Genomic DNA, 24,781 nt, shown 5'->3' on the forward strand with positions numbered 1-24,781 from the left:
CTCTATGTCTTATATTTCTTTTGTCAAGGTCATGTAACAGCCTATTTTGGTTTCCCCTCTATGCCTGGGATGAATGATATAATGTACTTGGTTGTCATATGTAAATTTCTGATGTAACCCCACTTGGTTGGGTGGATGATCCCCACTTGATTGGGTGATGAATGTATGTATAGAGTCTTTTGGTGATAGGAAGGTCATTTATGGTGTATGGTGGATTATGGTTCTTCTTGAAGAAAATTTCTTTTGCAAATCTGGCCTACAGTCAGGGGGAGCACGATCAGCACAACAGAGTAGAGTTTTCAGCATGTTCTCAGGGGGAGAATAACCCTTTGCCCTTGATGACAAAGGGGGAGAATGACTTTGAGGATCTTGGGTTGCCATTAAGTCCAAAGGGGGAGATTGTTGGCATTATGACACAGATGTGGTGCTATGGCATAAGTGTTGTCCTTGATGGAAACTCACTCAAGTGGAAAATCTCTATTCAGGCTCTCAAAATGATAGAAAATGAGATACCCGCAGGTGCGCCTAACAAAAGTTGCGGACCCGCAGGTTCTCCGAACAAGAAGTGCGGACATACTTGTAGGTTCTCCAAACAAAAGGTGTGGACGTCAAATTCACTCACTTTCATGCAGAGAAGTGCATGCACGTGGGAAATTTTATGATTGATCCATGGTATTTAGTCTGACGTTTTTGATCCTATGGTTTTGGTCTGTGGTATTGCATCTAAAATATTGAACCCCGGTTTTGGGTCCCTTGTATTGGCTTTCTATGGTTTTGATCCATGGTTTGAGTAAGGGCTTGCCTATAAAAAGGAAAGGAGATCAATTGGCTAGGCACTCATGTGTTGAATATCTTAAGACGAACAAGATCTGAAATACTTGTAATCGGTTGGTGAGTTATAGTTGAACCTGAGCATGAGAAGACAGATCAATTGAGGGGTCATGATCTCTTTGGCGCATGATCAGATCTGTGAATCTGACAGTCGAGGGTATATCTGAGGACTGATAAACTGTCTTTATCCGGAGGTCCGCAGGCCAGAAACAGTTCAGGTGCGAAGGTACGCAGATCAGAAGACGCCCCAGCTGTGGAGGTGCGCGGAGAAGCCGACAGTGCAGGTGCGGAGGTGCGCGGAGCAGCCGACAGTGCAGGTGCGGAGGTGCACAAATCACAGACAGCGCAGGTGCGGAGGTACGCAGATCAGGAGACGCCTCAGGTGCGAAGGTACGCAAATCAAGAGACACCTCAGGTGCGGAGGTCTGCAGGGCAGAGACAGTACAAGTGCGAAGCTGCGCAGGCCATAGACAGCGCAGGAGCGAAGCTACGCAGGCCACTGACAGAGAAAGTGCGGACATCCGCAGGTTACTATTGGTGAAGTTGCGGACTTTTCTCTTGATATATGTTTTAGCTGCTTCTGTCTATCACTGTTGTGTTCAGGGTTCTGAATTGGTGTCTGATTACTGGTACTGTGTTCTGAGAAGTTCTTAATTCAATATTTGCACAAGGAAGTTGGTTGATTGCAGATCTAATTGATGTTTGATTGAGATTCTTGGATCCAGTTTGAAAATTTATGAAACGTGGTCCCTGGAAGAAAAGAGAAGGTTGAAGCCTTCAGTAGGTGAGCACCTACGTACTAGTAGCTCAGCTAGTACAAGAGCTAAGGGGGTTGTAGCTCCCTTCCAGGAGAGTCTGGAAAATGAGAGAGGGTTGTAGCTCTCTACAGGTTGCAGCCTACGTACTGGTAAAGGACTGCACCAGTACAGAATCATTGTAAAAAGAAGTTTCTAATTGAAAGAAGATAGAGACACATTGCAGCAGGTGGTTTTCACCCACATTGGGTTTCCACCTTATATCTGGTGTTCTTTGGTGTGACTGTCTATTTTTCTTGTTCCTGTTCATTATTATATGGTATTGACATTCAAATTAATGGTCAACATCGGAAGAATAAATTAAATTATAAATCTAGAGGGTATATTGAAAAGAATTTGATAACACTGATTCACCCCCCCTCTCAGTATTATTTCCAATAGAGAAAACTTGTATTTTTAAAGACAAATTGACTAAAAGTGCATGTTAGTCAATGACCCAATAATTGGCCTAATACCTTCAAATACTTGACCATAGTTAGCCTTCATCCTACTCTATTAATTAAATACCTCATCAAATCAATTTCTAGAGGAAAATCAAGGGTCATGGCTAATGTTTCACCTGCTCGATTAAACTTGTATAAAATAAAGAGCCAAATAAAAAGGGAGAAATCAGAGTGGGGAGGAATCTAGATAATTGTTCATGCATCCATGAAGAAAGGGAAAATGACCTCATAAACCAACAAACCAAGAGAAACAGAGTAACTAAGGGAAAACTAAACTTTCCATGAGGAATAAACAAATATCTTAGAAGGAATTCAGAGGATGATGGAATAGGGTATGAAATGTTGAACATTGTCCTATTAGGCCCATGTTTATCCACAAGAAAATTCAATAACACCCATTGGAGAATTCCAAAGGAGACAATGCATAAAATAAGGAGGAGGGGAATAAAACACCCACGTGAGGGCCCTTAAGTTGTATTTCTACATATTTCTAATAGGTTGGTGAGGTAGGTTATGCTGGGCCTACATTCCCATGTGTATATATTTGCTTTAGGGCTTGTGTGCCTATGTTTATATATGTTTTGATGCCAAAGGACCTATGTGATTAAGGTTGGAGAGCCTATGTGCTAAAAGGCCAGTGAGCCTAGACATGTGGTATGTAGTCAGATCCATGTTAATAAAATACCACTACTATAGGGCGAGTCAAACATGAGATATTTTGGGATAGAAATTCACAAGAGGAAAGGTGAGTGGGTGGAACCAAGACATGGTTCCTAAACCAGGTAAATAATAAAATATTCATAAAGTTGTTTTATGAGTAGAACCCAAAGTCATAAAGAGTATGTTGCCATCCTAAGTCATGATGTAATGCTATATATTTAGTCCAAAAAGTATGTAGATGGGTAGTCCATTGATTTCCTAGGCGATGGGGGTGATTTCCTTAAATGACACTAGAAAAAAAGACAATATGCATACAAAATTCTTAATTTCCTAAGATAATTCGTAATTCTAATTATCATTCGACTAGCCTGCTTTTAGGGTCACTTGTTGGTTCATATTAGAGACTGATCGAAAAGTGAGCTGGGATAGCTACTAAGCCTATAATTAGACAAAACATGTCTTAAATTCCTAGGTGGAATTTCTGTGAAATTTTCTCCTTGCTCACCTTAGGTAAGGCTAAAGGTTGAAGGGAGAGATGGTTGGGTAGGAATGACTAGTGTGAGGCCTGACGAGTTCTTGGAAGAATCCTGAGGACATCTAGAATTCCTAGAGCTATAGTACTTTGATATTTTCTACCTAGTTTATGCTGGAAACCTAAGAAGAATAGTGGCACATATGATGGAATGTAGAGGTTGAGAAGGGGTGCATTACCTTAGGTTATGCAAGTTGTGGGATGTGAGACTATAGTTAGGGAGGTTGTTGGAATTGGTACTTGGCCTAATACTTGTTTGGTATTTTCTATATGATTGCAGTTTGCTCTAGGTGATCCTTTGTGCTAGCGGAGTCATACCCATAGCTTGTGAGTTACCATTGTTGAGATATTTAAAATATTGAGGCCTCTGGATGGGTGGAATGTTTAAGGTCTATAGCCATTTAGTGAATTACATAAGATAATTGTATCTATTGTTGTTTAAATTCTTAATGATGTGTTATTTTTTATGCATGCATGTTGTTTTATTTTGCGTTATGCACATTTATATTTCCATTTTGAACTTGTTAATTGATGAATGGCATGATAGGAATGCATGAGACATTCATGACATACCCAAATTATGAGACAAGGGTACCATAATAGAGGAAAGGAGTCTAATAATGCACCCAAAAAATATTATAGGCTAGTTAAAAATTATGTTGATTGTAAGTAGAGCCTAATGGGAATGATTATTAAATAGGGAAATCATGTATACCGCCATTGGATGATTGACATACAATAGAGTCATTTATGCAGTCGAAGGTAGTCGACCGTGAGTATAGCCAATGAATAAAAGATTGATAACTCATTTGACATGTAATTGATTGGAAACATATCCCTATGTATGGAAGAAGAACATGTTATTTCCATTGATTATTTGAATTGAATTGACTTCCCAAATAGAAATTGCAATAGAGATAGGGTTGAGTGGTAGTGTTCCTTAGCTAGGTGGTTGGGGGGCATTACAATTTCCCAACTACTTTTGTACAATTTCCAAGGTTTATTCCCTTTTATATCAATAAGAGTATACATAATTTTGGGTATGGTACAATAATCATATTCATGACTTTGCCCCCCTTAGCCCCTCTCATTCCCGTCTTGTGGAGTCATAACCCCCCATACTCTCTTTGTCCCCCTTCCATATATCAAAAGTGTAATTTTGTTAGTAATATGATGTACATTATGTAAAATACATAATTTGTCACTTGGCCACATCATATGGCTCACCAACCTATATAGTAGTTATGTATAATTACATTACAAAAATCAAAGGTGTTAGAAAAGATGAGAAGACAAACTGAAGAATGATAAGATAAATTTCCAAAGAGAATAAGAAATTTGAGGCGTTTAAGAGATTGAGGGATGATAAGTTGAGGTTGTCATGGCTTTAGCCTAGATTTCCAACAAATGGTCATAACATTACTTTTCAAAAGAGAGAGAGAGAGAGAGAGAGAGAGTGCCTTGTGCCTTAATTGATTGTGTAGTTATGTACAAAATGAACCACATAGTCCCTTGTGTATATGTGCCAATAATTTATCTGCGTTGGTTAATATGTCTTTGGATAAGGGAATTGATATATGGGAAATTCTCATGTGTGAGAAGCTGAGCTAGATGAAGTTTGTATACTTAGTTAATTGAGAAAAAATATCTACATAGAAGTAAAATTCATGCAATAAGATATGAATAATTTTCCTTGTTTACCATGATTGTAGTTTGTTATTCTTATGAATGAATTGGATGTCAGGAAGAATATTTGGTCATGTTGGTTGTGTGAATAGTCTATCTATAAGATATATGATTTGATCCATTGCGTAATTTTTTTTTACAAAGGGGCTCTAATGAGCACCAATATTGCAGCAAGAATGCTGCAACTCTTGGGCTACTAGCTTTACTTTATCAACCCGGGGTTCGTACAAACTTGGAGGTGACAGTGTTATATACACAAGTAAAAGTGATGGTTCTTCCTTTTGTCATTGTTCAGCTAGCGAGAGACCACTAGGGTTTTCAAGCCAGACTTCTATGGATTTAGAAGAAGCTTAGTTCCTTGATGAAAGAGATAGAAATCTACTCTAAGAGAGAGCTGATCTACTACAATAATGAAAAAAGACTGAAATTCAATGCTAAGGCACACCATTTCCTAATTAACTGCTAAGAGCTATGCTTTGAAATGATACTAAATTAAAATGAACAAAATGCTACTATCCTAAGCATGGAAGTTAAAAACATCAAACACAACTGTTGTGCATATAAAGGACTGTAATAAATATGTTTTGTCTTTTTATGCTTTTCATGAAAAATCAAGTGTGCAAACTAATCTCTTTTGGTGACATGGAAGGTGGTTTAGGGATACTGGTGGATGGATGGAAGGTTTGGGAGACCCTTGGGTGACCTTGGGAAGCTTTCTAGAGGTTTTCCCTCAATTCGACCTCAAAATAGGCCATTACAGGAAAACCTACAGGATGTACTAGAAACCTACAGGATTCCTTGTATTTCTACAGGATACAGCCGTGAGAAAAACGATGGATGTTGGAGGTGATGGAAGGCTTAGGGAACGTGGTTGATGGGTGGAATGAAGTGAGAAAAGGCCTAGGGTCACTCAGAACCCAAAACCATGTTTAGGAGATGGTTGGATTCACTCAAAATGCTTGAAGAAATTTCTATGTAAAACGCTGAAATTGGTGAAGGTTTTGATGAAAACAAGGAATGCTTATGGGTGGATGAAGTTGGAAGGTGGTTGCTTGCTATGAAATCTATGTCTACTTCTGAAGCACATGCTTTGCATCAAACATGTGTAATTTCCAAAAATTCATGTGAATAAGAATAATTCTCATGAACTAGAAAAGAATAATTTAATGAACTAACTGTCTACCTTATGCATAAAGAAATTGCTGAATAACATGGAATCATGGATGAGATCTACTGCAAGAATGAAGATAGAAGATATGGAAATGGAATCCTACTTTGCAAAACTGATCAAATGTTAGATTAAATACAACAAACTCTAATTATCGTGAAAGAAATGGAAATCTGTCTTTTTTGGGCTACATAAGGGTCTTTTCCTCAAATCATGATCCTAGAAGGAAGATGTGAGGCCAAGACACCTACTGAAAGCTTTGTGGTGCCTCTTTTATCCCTTCTAACCTGCTACTGAATTAAGGCACAAATGGAAGCAAACTAATAAATAATTAATCAAATCTACACTACTTGCAATGAAATCATTTTAAAAACAGTTTAACCATGAATCTATGAAACTAAGCTAAGCATAAAGATACAAGAAGAGGAGCCTTTGCTGCTAGGGTTGGGCCCTAACCCAAGAGCTTAAACCCTCTGAGTTAACTCAGTACTGAATCAAGAAAAAGCTCATTCTTATTACCAAAATATAAAATTACATCAAAGTCTTCCACAAGTCTGGAGCTCGAAAATAGCTAGAGTTTTAAAAACAAAAATTCGCTTCCTAATGAGGCTCTAGGCCTCTCTACTTATACAACTGAACTATCCAATGAATTCATTAAATTTAGGGAGGCTAGGATCCCAAACTCATGATGAATTGACTCTTTGTCTATCACTTGATCGACGTCCTTCTAATCTTCATGACTTGGCTGCTTGCACTCCGAGTTGGTGTGATTAATGGAGGAATATTCGAGTGGAGGAGGAGTAAATGAAGAGTATTTACCTCCTAAAATCTCTCTCCCTTGTCCCATTCGAGTTTCAAACCTTAGTCTTGCCAAAATTGCTTGATTTTCTCTTCCAAACTCACATTCAATGAATATTAGTCCACTGGGCATAATATCTCATTTTAACTCATCTCATTAAACAAAATATAATCAAAACATGTAATAAGTTGTGAGAAGAGTTGGTTGGACTAAGCTAGGAGGTGAATTAAGGCCCATATAATTACCCAATGATGAGGCTCATCATCACTCCCCTACTGAAAGTGGTTCTCATCCTTTGAGCAACTCAATCAATATCCATGTCTTTCATAGCTCTAGTGGCCTCCCTGACATCCCATGCCTCTGCTGTGGTTTCCTCTTCTTGTTCATAGAAACCTAATTTCTTTTCTACCTCCTCCCACTGCCTCCTTTCCTCTTCTTCCTTCCTTCCTTCTAGCATTCCTAAGAGCAGTGGTGGACTAAGTCTCAAGCCAATCCAATTGAATTTGAGCCTTTGCATAGATTTCTTGCACATAGGTGTCTTGTTTAATGCTTCTCTCATTCTTTAAGGAGAGTGGTACTCTCTTATCTTTAAACTGTATGGCAATGTGTTCCATCTCCTCAGGCAAGCTTGCATGCTGTCATCGCCTAACAACCTGAACATGTCCTCAAAATGTGAAATTGCTTGCTCTTGGGCAGAAAGATACCTAGGTGCAAGTTGAGGATTATTTGAAATTAAATTATGTGTACTAATGAGGGCCATTGTATTGGACTAATCAACTCTGATCATAAGAGGTTATGTTTTTTCTCTTGCCAATATCTTCTTCATTTCTGCAGCCCTTGCTTCCTCATGGTTCATCCATGATGCCAAAGCCATCAAGTGTAAATCTCCTAGCTTGGCATTAGGGTCCCATACATTCATGTCTGTTAAGACCACGTTATGCAAATAAAACTCAGACATCTTTTCCCTTTCTTCCAATGTACTTTGATCACAAATATCAATGAACTGTCTATAATCCTGAAATGGCATAGTGCCTCTCCATGCTAGGGTCTTGATTTGGAACTGAAACCACTGTTCCTTAAGGTATAGGGCATAAGATTTAGCTAGCAACTTGCACTGGATTTCTTCCAAAGAGAGACTGGCCATGCATACCAATTGATTCTCTCTTTCTTGCAGCTATCCTCTCAACCACGAATTTTTTGTCTCTTACTGATTTCTCATTATGGCCTCTCTGTCTCTCAAGCTACTTAGTTCTCTTCCCATCTCCTTGATATTCTCCTCCATGTGACCAATTTCCTCCACCCCCTTGGACTTGGCAATCTGCATCCATATATGATTTCTGGCTCTTTCCTTCTCAAGCTCAAAGAATATTGGAATAGAAAATTTTGGTGGAATGACCTTGCTCCCTTCAATAAATCTGTAGTAGGAGTCAAGGTTAGGTTGGAGGATAGGTTCCCTTAGCTCTGGGTCCTCTTCTTTAGTTTCTTACTGTAGCCTTCCCTCCTTATCCAATTTTTGAGTCTCCTGTAGGTTTAGGAGAGTCTCTTGTAGGACTGCTTTTGCTTCCTGTAGGTCCTGCTGTGTATCCCGAAAGATTGCTTTTCCTTTGGATGATGTGGATCTAGTTATAGGCCTTCTCACATAGGTGATAGGAGACTTAGGAGGAGGAATTTTCTCCTGCTATTTAGGTGAGTCCTCAATTACAATGGGAATTTTGGTTGGAGTTTGGGGTTTCCCTTGCCTTATCCTTGTGCTTTTCCTTGTCCTGAAATATAAGGGGGTTTTCCTCTGTCTTTTTCCTTTCTGTTTGATAGGGGTGCTAAGAGCAGTGAGGGAAGCTGCTGCTTCTCTCTCAATGGGTTTTAGAGACACCCTAGGTGACTCCTCCTTGTCTTCTGCCTCCTCTTTTCCATTTCCCTTTTCCTCTATGTTTTTCCCCTCTTCTCCTCCTTCTAGATCCTCATCTTGTTTATCAGTCTCCTCCTTGACATCTTCCTATGTTTCCTCATCACCTTCCTTCTCTTTCTCCTCTTCTTCCTCCTCATCTGTCTCATCTTCATCCCTCTCTGCTTCTTCTCCATCTATTTCAGTTTCTTCCTCATCCTGTTCACTGACAGTAGGACTAATGTCATATGTGAGGGCTTTGATATCCTCCTCTGTTTGCATGTCTCTGAAAATTTCCCATTGGATAGGAATTCTGAGGTTGTGGAGGGCATATTCTATGATGATTCTAATTAACCCATGGTGGGCTAATTTTTGGTGGTTTCCCTCCTGCACCTTTATGATTGTGTCTATCAGTGATTGTAGAAGGAAGTATGGTATGTTGAGCCTGCGGTGAGGAGGTGTTTCTGCTCCAAACCTTAATTATTCAAGAAGCCTAAAGTGACACCCATAAACCACACTATACCTACCCTCACATGATATGTATTTGATAAGGTAGTAGCTCACCTCATTCTAGGGGTATGGTATACTTGCTCTCCTTACTCCATTTTTGTCCACAAAGGGCTCTTCTCCCTCTAAAAAAAACTTCTTCTTGGCAATCTGGCTATCTCCCTTGTCTTCCTTTCTCCAAGGCACTCCTAGGGGAAGTGTGGTAATTCTGCTTATGAGTTCAGGGGTGAGCTCTATGGAGAGGCCTCTCACCACAACAGTGGCATGAATTCTAGTCAGTGGAATGAGGGAGAGAGCAAAATATCGGGCCACTTCATCATCATACCCTCTTAATTTTTCAAAATACCCCATCCAATTATGCCTTGTGAAGATTTCTAACACTTGAGGGTGTTGGTGGATTCTCACAGTATTAATGGGCTCCCTTCTATTAAACCCCCCTGTCATTTTGTTGGTGAATTTGGAGGAGCTGAGATGGTTGACACAATTTTTTTGAATGTAGAAGTAAATAACTGAAAGAACTGTGGAGACAATTCCCTTACATAGCTGCCAAATTCACTCACTGCTAGGGGATTTTCTATTCAACTTACTTTGAAAGAGGGAAGTAATTATAGATCCTACCTCTTCATAGTGTTTGTTGTAGCCAACCCCCATGTTTTCCCCTCTGAAACTCCTCTCGGCCAATCCTGTATATTGTTTGTTTGTATCCTGTAGGATTCTTATGCGATCCTGTAGGATTTCCTGTGTAATCCTGTAGGAATTCCTGTGCAGGAGGCATATGGAATTTTCCTCTTCTGTAGGTTTCCTGGGTATGAGAGTGACTTTGCTAGAGTGAGCCTCGAGGAAATGAATGCATGAGTGCATGGGGATCAACAAGTATTTCCTCTTATGGCCGAGTTATGTGAGGTGGTGTGCTGGCAGCAGAGGTACGTTTTCTATTTTTGGACCGTTGGTCCCCACTACCACCTCATCATTCCCCTCTCCTCGTAATCAACTCCCAGTTCATGCCTCCGTAGACTTAACTGTTTTTGTCCTTCTCTTCTCTTTTTTGACTTGACTGCTGCCACGTGTGGGAGGACCAACTGTTTTGTCTTCGTCGACTGAACGAAGGTGGCCAAGTTAACTAGCCACCTTTCACTTATAAACCAACTTACTCGTAACCTTTACATCTTTTGACTACATTATGCAAATGAGAGAGTGAGCGAGATACTTACCTGTGGTGCTAATACCTTGCTGTAGTTGTTGAAGACTGGAGGTGCTTGCTGTGTGTTGGTTGCATGCTACTTTTCCTTCCTTTTTTATTGCTCTTTGATGATTCCTTTGATGTGAAGGTACCTGGTGTTGAATATGATGGTGTTGCTACTACTTTGGAGCTCCTTCTGCTCTTGGATCTTCATGCTGGAAGCTTGCTGCAATCATGATTTGTATTTTGTGGGATAGGCTGCTACAGGATTTCCTACAGGATGTCTTGTAGCTGCTTCTCCCTCAGAACTTTTAATCATACACTCTGCTGGGATTTTGAGGATGGTGACATGGATTGAGAGGAAGAATAGGAGTGTGGAGAATGAGAAATACTCAGGTGTTGTTCCCTTCTGCTCTCTGTTTCATTTTCTTTTTCTCTCTGTGTTTTCTCTTGAAGACTATGAAATATATCTATATATTTTTTGAAACTAATTCTTTTTTATGGTGAATGTAGGGGGTGATCAAGGTGGATAAAGGTATGGTAATGAAGTGGTGATGTAGGGATGTGATTTTTTTGACATGGCAGGTCATTTTATTGCCCTAGGGTCACTTCATGTAGGATTCCCGAGCCACTTTTCAAGGGATTTTGTAGGTTTACAGGGGATCCTGTAGAAAACACAATCCCCTTGTAAACTGAAGCAAAGGAGTGAAAAAATGAAAGAAATGGTGGAGTGATGAATGACAATGAGTGGAAAAATAAAAATGTGAGTGAAATAGGTCCCTTTTTTATCCTCCTTTGTTCTTTGATCGTCTTCCTTACTGACCTGCAAATAGAAATTTTCATGATTTTTTTTTTGTTTTTTTGAAAACAACTAGTCTACCTCTAAGAGGTTTTCATCCTAGCTATTTGCCCTCAGCACCTCAAGAGAGATTTACACCTAGGGATCTTTTTATTTCCTTTTTTTTCTTTTTTCTTTTTTGACACCATTGGGCTGCCCCAAGAGGTTTCCAACCAAATAGTGGGACTCAAGCGCCTCATGGAGGTTTTCACCTGAGTCCTTTTTTTTTTTCTCAGTGATTTGATGAGGAAGGATCTGAAACTTGCTACACCACCATCATTATTTTATTGATACTATCCATGAACCCTTTCTTTAACATTGGTCTTTTGTAAACTTTCAATCGGTGTCCATTAACAAGTAAAAGAATGACCTCTTCATCTATGGTTCTGATCTGCACTAAACCATTATCATGACATCTTTCTATAACATAAGCTCCTAGCCATCTTGTCCCTAAATTGACCTTAAAGTCTTTATATATGGAATCATATAACAAGGCCTATTCACCTTCTTGAAATTGCTTATCCTTGATGTTCTTATCATGCCAGATCTTCCTCTGAAGTTGAGTTACCTCTATGTGTAGAAGGGCATGCATTCTGAACTCATCTAAACCATTTAACTGAAGAAATATCTCTTTTTGTGCATTACTGAGATCTAGATCTAGTTGGGCTGCCATCCTTAATGTGTTATACTCAAACTCAATGGAAAACAGGGCCATTTTCCCATAGACCAGCTCGTAGGGTGTGAATCCATTAGTGGTGTTCCAGGTGGTATTATAGGCCCAGGTGGCCTCAACTAGTCTATCTGCCCAATTTTTCCTGCTGTCATTAACCACTTTGGTCAATATGCCCTCCAGCGCTCTGTTAGTCACCTCCACTTTCCCATTAGCTTGTGGGTGATAGGGAGTGGAGGTCCTATGCTTGATCTTGTGCTGGCTGAGTAAGTCTTCAATCATGTTGGAGGTAAACTGGTTGCCTTGATCAGTGACCAGCTCTCTAGGGTACCCAAATTTGTAAAATACATTCTCCCTTAAGAACTCATCTACCTTCTCCTCTGTTGCTGCCTTAATTTCCTTGGTTTCAACCCACTTATTCTGATAGTTAGTGCACACAATGTTGTACTGTTTTTGCTTGGAAGGAGGGTTAATAGGTCCAATGAAGTCCATGCCCCACTTGTCAAATGGCTCGAAATTCACTTGAGGCTGCAGAGGCATTTCATCCCTTGGAGTAGGCTTTCCCATCCTTTGGCACTGATCACACTGACTAGTATATCTTTTCACATCCTGATGAAGAGTGGGCCAATAATAGCATGCTTGTAACACTTTGAATGCTGTCCTCTTTGCTGCAAAGTGACCTCCACAAGGCCCATCATGACAGGTCAGAAGGATGTCAAAGACTTCCTCCTCCCTGACACACCTTCTCATGATTTGATCTGGGCAAAGTTTGAAGAGATTGCCCCCAATCCAAGTGAAGGGGGTGCTCTTCCTTATAATCTTTCTTTTCTCTTTGGAGGACAAGTTTGGTGGGAACTGTGCAGATACCAAATAGTTTGCTATGTCAGCAAACCATGGAGAGAGAACTAAAATGGTGAACAAGTGCTCATCTGGTAACTGGTCATCAACCATCCCCTCTTCACCTGCAGGAAAATTTAATCTTGACAAAAAGTTTGCAAAAATATTTTCCTTACTAGTCTTATCAACAATAGTTAGATCAAACTGCTGTAATAAAAGTAACCATATTATAATATGAGCATTCACATCGGGTTTATTCATTAAATATTTGATTGCAACATGGTCAGTATGGACAAATGTTTGATAGCCTGTAATATAATGCCTAAATTTGTTCAATGAATGCACAACAGCCAGGAGCTCCTTTTTGGTCACTGTGTAGTTCAGTTCGACCTTTGACAGATTCTTACTGATAAAGTAAATGGCATAAGGTAATTTTTCATCTATCTGACCTAGGGCTGCTCCTATGGCTTTGTGTGAGGCATCAACATGAATGTGAAGGAGAAGGGCCCAATTTGGGCCTCGGAGAATCAGGGCAGTCGTTAACTTGTTCTTCAGGATGTCCAAGACCTCTTGACAGCTTTTTGACCATATAAACTCATAGTCTTTGGCCAACAACCCAAATAAAGGAGAGGCCAACTTGCTGAAGTCCTTTATGAACCTTTGGTAGTATCTAGCTAACCCTAGGAAACTTCTGACATCTCTCTGCTTTTGAGGAGGTGGGACCCTTTGGATGATAGCTATTTTGTTTGGGTCCACCTGCAATCCTTGTTGAGATATTGAATGACCTAGCACGGTCCCTGTAGTCATCAAGAATTCACATTTCTCGGCACTGAGAGACAGGTTCATCTCAATGCATTTGTGCAGTACCTTACCTAAGTTGGACAAAGCCTCCTCTAAATCACCCCCATAAGTTGTGAAATCATCCATATAGATTTCTACTGCATCATGGACCAACTCAACAAAGATACTCAGGATTGCTCTTTGAAAAGTGGCAGGAGAATTGCATAGGGAAAAAGGAAGGACCCTATAGGCAAAAGTGCCCCAAGGACAATTGAAGGTGGTTTTATCCTGGTCTTCTAGGTTAATCTGGATTTGATTGTACCCGTTGAATCCATCTAGGAAAGAGAAAAACTTTTTCCCTACCAGGCCATCTAGCACTTGGTCAATGAAAGGTAGAGGGAAATTGTCCTTCTTTGTGTCTTTGTTCAACTCCCTATAATCGACACAAATCCTCCACTTACCATTTTTCTTGGAAACTAACACCAAAGGAGAGACCCACTCACTATTAGAGATAGGATAAATGAATTTTGCATCCAGCAGTTTTTGCAGTTCTTCTTTGACTATATCTTTAAGAGTTGGATTCATCCTCCTTTGGGGTTGTCGGACTGGCTTGCAACCTTCTTTGATGTAAATGTGGTGAGTACACACTGAGGGGTGTACTCCCTTCATTTCTTTGTAACTCCAAGTGAAGACATCTGGATGTTCCTTTAGCATGCTACACAACTTCTCCTCTTGGAGAACAGAAAGAGATGGATTGATTTTCAAAGTTCTCTTAGGATCGAATTCTATGGTTTTGACACGAAGCGGCCAAGTACAGATCAATTGGATGGTTGTTTTGGGTTTCCTCTACTACTTATTCTAAGGACAATGTACTGGGAGTTGGACTTTGGAGTAGGTGTTCAATCAACTCATCTTCATCCTATTGTCCTCCTCCCATGGTTGTTTCTAAGGTATACAGTTGGGCAGAATAAACTTCATCTTCTTCCTCCTCTGCCAACCATAAATGTAAATCATGCTCTAGAGATGGCTGAGCATGAGGGTATAGGACTAACTGCTTGGACATATGCCCATTCTTGATGGTCATATTCCCATCTCTGCAGCTGATGTAAGCATTGGCAGTGGCCAACCAGGGCCTCCCAAGGATGAGAGGGTAACCAGTAAGCTTAGCCTTAGGCTGGAGAACTAGGAAATCTGCAAGGTACTCCCAAGAGTCAATGGAGACCATCACATCCTCCAAAATCCCCTCAGGGGTCACTATGGAGTAGTCTACAAGTTGCAGAACTGTTGTGGTCTTCCTCAATGAACCTTGGAGGTTGAGCTTGAGCATGGTGTCCTTGGTCATCACATTAATGGCAGCCCCAAGATTGATCAAAGTGTGTGGGACAATGGTGCCATTGATGTGCACATCTACTACAAGGCTTTCAGGGTCCAAATACTTTGGACAAATTACCTACCCCAGCATTAAGTCGGACAGTTGTCCAATGACATTAATGGTAGGGGCATCTCTTTTTCGCCTCCCTGGATGCTTGAAACACTTCTCCTTATTCAACTTGCTGTAAATAGGTACATCCTTGATGGCTTGGAGAAGTGAAATCTTCACACATAGGTTTTTCAATTCTCCCAGAAGTTCAGTCTCTTCTGGGGTAGGCTAGAGTGGTTGAGTTAATCTCTCAGGAAAGGGTGGATTTACTTTAAGAATTCTTTCCTCTCTTTCTTCTTCAACCTCCCTAGGTGGAGGTGGAGGTTGGTTATCCGGGAGAACTCTCCCAGATCTCAGGTTAATTTCCTAGATCTCCACAACATAAGCTGGATATGATGTCTCTCCACTGTATACTTGATGTGTCTGTTTATTTTTCGGGTTTAGATTTGGATGGGCAGGAATCTGGGGTTTTTTAGGTGGAGCAGAGTGTAATAGTTGTGATTGGGCAGGTGGTGAAGGCAATAAAGCAAGAACATTGTTGTACTAGGGACTCCACCCTTGGGGCGGTGCATTCCATTAAGGTTGTGGTGGAGCATATGGTTGAAATGACTGGCTGGCTGGCTGGGAATGATACTGAGATGCAAAGGACCAAGGAGGAGGTGTATACCAGGAAGGATGAGCAGGGGGTCCCCAAGAAGGTATGGATGTGGTCTGGTTGGGGTTGTAATGTGCATGGGATGACCCTTACATGCTCTGCTAGTATGGCCTAGGCCCATGAGGTCTCCTTTCTGTGGAGTGGTTTTGTTCACAGACTGACAAATCTCAATAGAATTCAATGGACATTCATTCCTAAGGTGCCTCCTGGTGCATCTAGGACAGAAAATGGCCAAGGCTCTCTCCGCTTCATCCTGCTTTCTCCTAATGTGCATAGTGTCCATCTATATGGAAAGGTTTTGCAACATCTTACTCTTGAAATCTTCCAGCATGTTTCCAATTTCACCCTTGATGGATGAATTGGAAGAGGATGTACTGACCATAGGTTGACTTCCCCTACCCTCTTTTCCTAGCTGCCCTAGAATGGTTTTTAAAGATAGTCTTGATATCTTCATAGGGTAACTGGTATATATATCCTCCTACTAACAAGTGTAGGGTATCCAAAAGGTCTACCCTTACTCCTCTAAGTTGGACTAGCTTCAGTGACTCAGGGTCAAGTGTGCACCTGACCCTTTTGTAACTAAGCTGGAATCTTTCTTCATAATCCTCTAGGGATTCATCATTACCTAAGGACATCCTAAAACATTCTTCTTTAGTATCCTTAGACCTACAGTAGTCTCGATACTTATTATTGAAGGCTTGCTGCATCTGAGCCCAAGTTGTGATGATATCCCCAGGTAAACCCATGAACCAGCACAAAGCTGCATCCTTGAGGGTAGATGGAAATAGTTTCAACTTTTTCTCATCATTTGTGTAGTCATAGGTTTGGCATATGACAACAAACTCAAATAGGAAAGTGTCGGAATCCTCTATTTTCAGGCCATGGAAATGAGGAAGGGCAGAGGGGCTTATATTTTTCATCTTAGTGTCCCCATTGGTTTCCTTGATGGGGAAGGCACCCTCAACTCTCTCTCTATTCCCTCTGTCATTTCTGTTTTCAGCCATTGGCTCGGTAGGAATGGGCTCTTCTTCTTCTTCCCCTACAGGTTCTTCAAATATGTCTGGTTTCTCACCTAAGGGTTCCTCTAGTTCATAGCCACCGAAGAAGAGGGAAGGTTCGCTGTTTTATGCAATGGGGGTATTTGACAAAATTTTCCCTAAGTTATCCCTATTCCTACGAGGCATGAAAGGAAATGTTTTTGGTTTGGTTTTGTGATTTTTTCAAACTTTGAAAGTGCTTTGCAGAACTGAAATTGTAGACTGAATGAGAACTACTGACTGAATGAAAAACTAATTGCTGAATTGAAATCTAACTTGCAGAATTGAAATTGTAGACTGAATGAGAACTACTGACTGAATGAAAAGATTAACTACTTGCTTGAAATTTAACTTGCAAAATTGAAAGGAAAGCAAATAATGCAGAATGAAAAGGAAGTAAACTAAATTACTTCCACAGAAATGAAACTAATGGAAGAATACTAGAAACAAGAAATAGAAGAAATAAAGAAGTAATCACATATTACTCAAACACCTCCCAGACAACAGCGCCAAAAAGTGATGAGCACCAATATTGCAGCAAGAATGTTGCAACTCTTGGGCTACCAGCTTTACTTTATGAATCTAGGGTTCGTACAAACTTGGAGGTGACAATGTTGTATACACAAGTAAAAGTGATGGTTCTGCCTTTTGTCACTGTTCAGTTGGTGAGAGACCACTAGGGTTTTCAAGCCAGATTTCTATGGATTCAAAAGAAGCTTGGTTCCTTGATGAAAGAAATAGAAATCTACTCTAAGAGAGAGTTGATCTATTGCAATAATGAAAAAAGACTGAAATTCAATGCTCAAGCACACCATTTCCTAATTAACTGCTAAGAGCTATGCTTTGCAATGGTGCTAAATTAACATGAGCAAAATGTTACTATCTTAAGCATGGGAGTTAAAAACATCAAACAAAACTGTTATGCATGTAAAGGATTGTAATAAATCTGTTTTTTCTTTTTATGCTTTTCATGAAAAATCAAGTGTGCAAACTAATCTCTTTTGGTGATGTGGAAGGTGGTTTAGGGAAGTTGGTGGATGGATGGAAGTTTTGGGAGACCCTTGGGAGGCTTTCTAGAGGTTTTCCCTCAATCCGGCCTCAAAACAGGCCACTACAGGATGTGCTAGAAACCTACAAGATTCCCTGTATTTCTACAGGATACAACCGTGAGAAAAACGATGGATGTTGGAGGTGATGGAAGGCTTAGGGAAGGTGGTTGATGGGTGGAATGAAGTGATGAAAGGCCTAGGATCACTCATAACCCAAAACCAAGTTTAGGAGATGGTTGGATTCGCTCAAAATGCTTAAGGAAATTTCTATGTAAAATGCTGAAATTGGTGAAGGTTTTGATGAAAACAAGGAATGACTATGGGTGGTGTTGGCATTATGACACAGGCTTGGCACTATGGCACAGGTATTGTCCTTGATGTCAACTCACTTGGAAAATTACTCAGATGACAGTTCAGGCTCACAGGCTCGCAGAATAAAGGAAAAGGAGGTATACGCAGATTTCCCGTTGATAAGGAAAAGGAGGTATACGTAGGTTTCCTGTTGATCAAGCCGCGTATACACGCGGATTCACAGACCAAAAGGCGCGTATGCGTATACACACACTTTCATGCATAGAAAAGCGCGTACAGTTTGGAAAACTTGGTTTTTGGTCCTTGGTATTCGGACCTATGGTTTTGGACCATGGTATCTTGTCCGAATTATTGAACGTAGGTATTGGTTCTAAGTGGTTTTGGACCATGGTATTGAGTAAGGCCTAAGACTATAAAAGTGGAAGGAGATCATTAGGCAAATGCACTCAAGGATTGAATATCTTATGAAGAGTAAGATCTAATATACTAGTCATTGGGTTATGGTGCATAGCTGGATCTGAATCAAGGAGGAACCTGAGCGCTAGAAGAAGGATAAGTTCTATTGATGGGTCAAGATCTTAAAGCTTGAAGAGAAGTATCTTTGTGTGATTTTGATCTTTTATATTTGGCGCATGACTTGATCTGTAAATATGATGATCTGGGTAAAACTTATATCTGAATAGTTGAAAAGGGTAAATTATCTTTTACAGATCTGTATGCAGGTTCAACACAGAAAAGACGCGTATACACGCTGGTTCGGTAATTCAAAACTGTGTATATGTAGGTTTGCCTTGATATAAGAGCGTATGCACGTAGGTTCTACATATTGAAGTAGTGTATGTCCCATAAAATATGTTTTAGCTACTTTTGTTTATTGCTGCAGTGTTCTGGGTTCAGGATTGGTTTCTGGTTACTGTTATTGTATTCTGGTTACAACATTCATAGAAGTGATTGTTTGATTTAGTTTTGGTGGGTACATAGGAGATTGGTTGATGCAAGTATATTTAATGTTTGATTGATGTTATTGATGGATCCAATCTGAAAATTTATGAAACGTGGTCCCTGGAAGAAAAGAGAAGGTTGTAGCCTTCTGTAGGCTAGCACCTACGTACTAGTACATTAGCTAGTACAAGAGCTAAGGGGGTTGTAGCTCCCTTCCAGGGGAAGCTGGAGAACAAGAGAAGGTTGTAGCCTTCTGTAGCTAGAAGCCTGTGTACTGGTATAAGATTGCACCAGTATAGAAACATTGTAAAAAGAAGTTTCTTATTAAAAGAAGATAGAGACAAATTGTAGCAGGTGGTTTTCACCCACATTGGGTTTCCACCTTATATCTTGTGTTCTTGTATGTGACTGTCTACTCTGTTTTACTGTACCTAGTTACTGTTTATATGGTTCTGATGCACAGATTAATGATCAACATATAAAGAATAAATTAAATTATAAGTTTGCAGGTTATATGCTAGTTTCCTTAACTACAATTGCGTATATACGCAGTTTTCACTAACTGAAGTAGTGTATACAAATCTGATTGTGAAATGAAAAAATAATTGACTTGATAATACTAATTCAGCCCCCCTCTCAGTATTATTTCCAACAGGTGGATGAAGTTGGAAGGTGGTTTCTTGCTATGAAATCTTTGTCTACTTCTAAAGCACCTACTCTACATCAAACATGTGTAATTTCCAAAAAGTCATGTGAACAAGAAGAATTCTCATGAGCTAGAAAAGCAAAATTTAATGAACTAATTGTCTACCTTATGCATGAAGAAATTATTGAATAACATGGAATCATGGATGAGATCTACTACAAGAATGAAGATAGAAGAGATGGGAATGAAATCCTACTTTGCAAAACTGATCAAATTCTAGATTAATTACAACAAACTCTAATTATCATGAAAGAAATGGAAATCTGTCTTTTTTGGGCTGCATAAGGGTCTTTTCCTCAAATCATGATCCTAGAAGGAAGAAGTGAGGCCAAGACACCTACTGAAAGCTTTGTGGTGCCTATTTTATCCCTTCTAACCTACTACTGAAGTAAGGCACAAGTGGAAGCAAACGAATAAATAATACATCAAATCTACACTACTTGCAATGAAATAATTCTAAAAACAGTTTAACCATGAATCTATGAAACTAAGCTAAGCACAAAGATACAAGAAGAGGAGCCTTTGCTGCTAGGTTTGGGCCCTAACCCAAGTGTTGGAAATAATACTGAGAGGGGGGGGGGTGTGAATCAGTATTATCAAATTCTTATCAATCTATCTTCCTTATTTATACTTTGAATAATTCTTCAAATATTGATCATTACTTTGTATGTCAGTATCATAAAGTAATGAGCAGGAACAAGAAAAGCAAATAGTCACACAAAAGAACACCAGATATAAGGTGGAAACCCAATGTGGGTGAAAACCACCTGCTGCAATATGTCTCTATCTTCTTTCAATTAGAAACTCCTTTTACAATGATTTTGTACTGGTGCAGTCCTTTACCAGTACGCAGGCTACAACCTACAGAGAGCTACAACCCTCTCTCGTTCTCCAGCTTCTCCTGGAAGGGAGCTACAACCCCCTTAGCTCTTGTACTAGCCAAGATACTAGTACGTAGGTGCTGGCCTACTGAAGGCTACAACCTTCTCTTTCTTCCAGGGACCACGTTTCATAAATTTTCAGACTGGATCCATGAACATCAATCAATCATCAAGTATATCTGCATCAAACAATCTCCTTTTCCCAATTAGCACTGAATCAAGTAAACACTTCTCTGACAGCTGTACCCAAAACACAGTAATAGTAACCACACACCAAATCCAGAATACTGTAGCAATAGACAGAGGCAGCTAGATCATAATTTAAAGATATACGCTACTTCAACAACCTGAAACCTGCGTGCAGATCTATAAAGGATAATTCCTTCTTTCAAATATTTAGACACTAATTAACCCAGATTGTCAGATTTATAGATCAAGCATGCGCCTCATATAACAGATCAAAATCATGCAAAGATACTATTATTCAAGCATAAAGATTATGACCCATCAAAAGAACTTATCCTTCTTTATGCGCTAAGGTTCCTCCTTCATTCAGATCCAGATCTGCACCATAACCCAATAACACATATTTCATTAAATTTGGAATTAAACAATGGATCTAGAATTTTAAAATAACCAAAAAGCTCAATTTTAGTGATGTTCTTGTAATAAAAAATTTCCAATTTTAATGAAATATGTGTTCAATCACAAATATTTTAGATCTAGCACTTATTAGATATTCAATTCATTCGATAATTCTTTGCCAAATGATCTCCTTCCTCTTTTATAGTCTTAGGCCTTCCACAATACCACGGTCCAAAACCATTGGATCAAAAAACTGTTGGACTAATACCATGAACCAACCATGAAAGTGCGTTAGATCAACACTTTTGGATGCAATACCACGAGCCAAAACCATAGGATCAAAAACTATAGGACTAATACCATGAACCAACCATGAAAGTGCGTGAGATCAACACTTTTGGATGCAATACCACGGACCAAAACCATAGGATAAAAAACTGTCGGACTAATACCATGAGCCAACCATGAAAGTGCGTGAAATTTTCTCTTCATGAAAGGAACTTTTCTCTGCATGAAAGTGCGTGAACTTTTTCTCTACATGAAATAAACTTTTCTCTGCATAAAAGTGCGTGAACTTTTCTCTCCATGAAATAAACTTTTCTCTGCATAAAAGTGCGTGAACTTTTCTCTACATGAAATAAACTTTTCTCTGCATAAAAGTGTGTGAACTTTTCTCTACATGAAATAAACTTTTTCTCTGCATAAAAGTGCGTGAACTTTTATCTACATGAAATAAACTTTTCTCTGCATAAAAGTGCGTGAACTTTTCTCTACATGAAATAAACTTTTCTCTGCATAAAAGTGCGTGAACTTTTCTCTACATGAAAGAAACTTTTATCTTCATGAAAGTGCGTGAACTTTGCTGCACTATAATTTATCATCTGAGATGAGTGGGTTTCCATCAAGTACAACATATGTATCATAATGCCAACAATCTCCCCCTTTGGACTTGATGGCAACAACAACCAATCACTCTCCCCCTTTGACATCAAGGGCAAAGGGTTATGCTCCCCTTAAGAACATGCTCCCCCTGACTATAAACCAGATCTGCAAAGAAGAACCATAATCCATCAAACACCATAAATGACCATGAAAGAGATAGAGACGTATTGCAGTAATAGTCAGACCAGCATCCATGATCTCCTTCTGTACTTCCTCCATAATGCCAACAATGCATGATATGCTCCCCCTGAACATGTGCCATTCGATCTTTGACCAATCCGCAACCCAGCACATGTATGCATATACTTCAGATGAACCTTGCGTACAACCAACAATCAGAAGAGATTCATCAACAACCCCCAGCTTTTGCCTGAGGTATTCAAAGGTCTCCCTAGGAAATGGTTTGGTGAGTATATCAGCAACCTGTTCCTTAGAAGGAACATACTCCAACTTGACCTTTTGTTCAAGCACTTGTTCCCGGAGAAAGTGATACTTGATTGGTATGTGCTTGGTTTTTGAATGCATGACTGGTGTCATGCGGAAAGAGTCGATTTTGCGGACAAAACCAACCTCCCTAGAAGCTTAAGGCTTTCTAGTGACAAACAAGACAATTAAGAGCAATCCTTCTCTAAATATGCATTTATCATACAAGAAATCAAGTGTTTAGATCCTACCTGTAACCCAACACTGTTGTAGTAGTCCAACCTCGTCGATCCGGATGAGCTCCTCCTTCTCTTCGAAACCTGCATTCACTAACAATCAAACGATTAAATAGCACCTGAATATCTCATAAAACAAAACATATTTAACATACAGACCAAGGAGTATATGAAACAACTCATAAATAACAAATTGTTGAGAAGAATGGACTTATTTGTATTAATAGGAAACAAAAGAAACCATTACAACCTGAGCCTTGGTGTTGTGCAGGTCCCTCCCAGGGTCCAGCAAGAGTTTTCCTTTACTTTGATAAGCTCACCCACTTCCAAATGAAACAAGAAAGGATGGGAATCTCTCCTCACAAGCTTCTACAAGGAAGTCCTAATTCCAGCAGCATCTACCCTTAGGAATGTTCAGCTTTTCAACCTCCCCTCCTTCTGGCCCAATGCCTGTATTTATAGTGCTCTAGAGGAAGTTAATCAGGTCCACCATCAATGGGATAAGCCCCTCTTTGGATGGGTTAGCTCCCCTCTTGATGGGATAAGTTCCTCTTTCATAGGGATACATGAACCATCTAGAGGCGCTCAATACACGTCAAACAAGCTTCTAGAATGCTCTAGAAATGACCACAAGTAACTTTTTTAAGATGAAACTCGCACCTTTTGACCTTTACAGGGGTACGCACCCATCCCTTTACATACAGAGCATACAAGTACGTAGATATTGTGAACTTGGGGTGCGTACACGCAGGTAAGGCTAAGAGAAACTGCGTACCCAGAGATATATAGATTTTTAATGACTTTCTCTCTTTCTTGGAGTTTGACATGGAGAGCAGAGGTATGAGGCTTGCCAAGGAGGATAGTATGACAGTTGATGGAGCCATACTAACTGCAAATAGTCATGGTGACAAATTTTAGTGTAACAGATTGCCCCCTAAAGTGCGAAGCCTGTAGTAGATTAGGGTTTTATATCATCTAGGAAGGGTGAAGTACTTTATCATTTCAAGGATTATCTTGTGGAGAGCCCAGTCGGAACCTGCAAGTATTCAACACAAAATACATATATAAGATCATATCATCACTGAGGTAGGCATTCCCATACTCAGATCAAAAACTTTAACTAGCAAACTAACTACTGCTCTGATACAGGAATGGTTTTGCAGTACATCATAATCATAGACTTGTGTAGACACAGTATGGACGCAGCCATCTGTTTATAGTTGGTATACTATACAATGAATACAAAACTCCTCGCAGCCTGGATGGTGGAAACTAGATCTAGGGTCTTCATTTCTACTTCCCAAAATAGTACGATTCTATCCATGCGAATAAATGAGTTGATGTCGAGCATGGTAGAAACCACTTGATTACCAGTCAATGATGTAAACTGTTAACAAGCGTGAGAGAGACCACCTGTGATGTCAATGGTTCTCAAAGTACCCAGTACAATCCATGAGATGTGAATGAATGAGTTGATGTCGAACATTTCACGGAATCCTTCGATCGAAAGTCAATGATGTAAACCGTCGTCAAAGGCGAGAAACCTGCCATTGATGCATGCAGATTTCAAGGTACTGACGATTTCTAGGTCATCTTTCTAGATAATGTGCTGATGTCGATAGAAAGCGACCCGTTGCAGGCAAGCCCACAACACGAAATCATAGATCAAGCTGAAGAAATGTAGCTGTAAGGACTGACTCAGGGATGGTCAAGATGAATGACGGGCATTTTGCAGATGAATGGTTTATTTGCAGTGACCTCTTGAACACATAACGACACAACAGATGGCTTGGTGAAATTTGACCCAAAGTTAATACCTGGCTGAAGACTTTCAATGTGGTTTGATCAACTGTGAGGCAAAGGATTTCCCAACCCAGGTGAATGAAAAGTGTCGTTTTCAAGAGTGGTGATAAGGCTTCTTCTGAGACAAAGGATAACAAATAGGCTCATTTTTCTCTCTTTTCC

This window comes from Pinus tabuliformis, chromosome X (assembly GCF_031772625.1).
Source record: "Pinus tabuliformis cultivar Carrire ecotype Pingquan chromosome X, CPIR1, whole genome shotgun sequence".
Taxonomy (NCBI): domain Eukaryota; kingdom Viridiplantae; phylum Streptophyta; class Pinopsida; order Pinales; family Pinaceae; genus Pinus; species Pinus tabuliformis.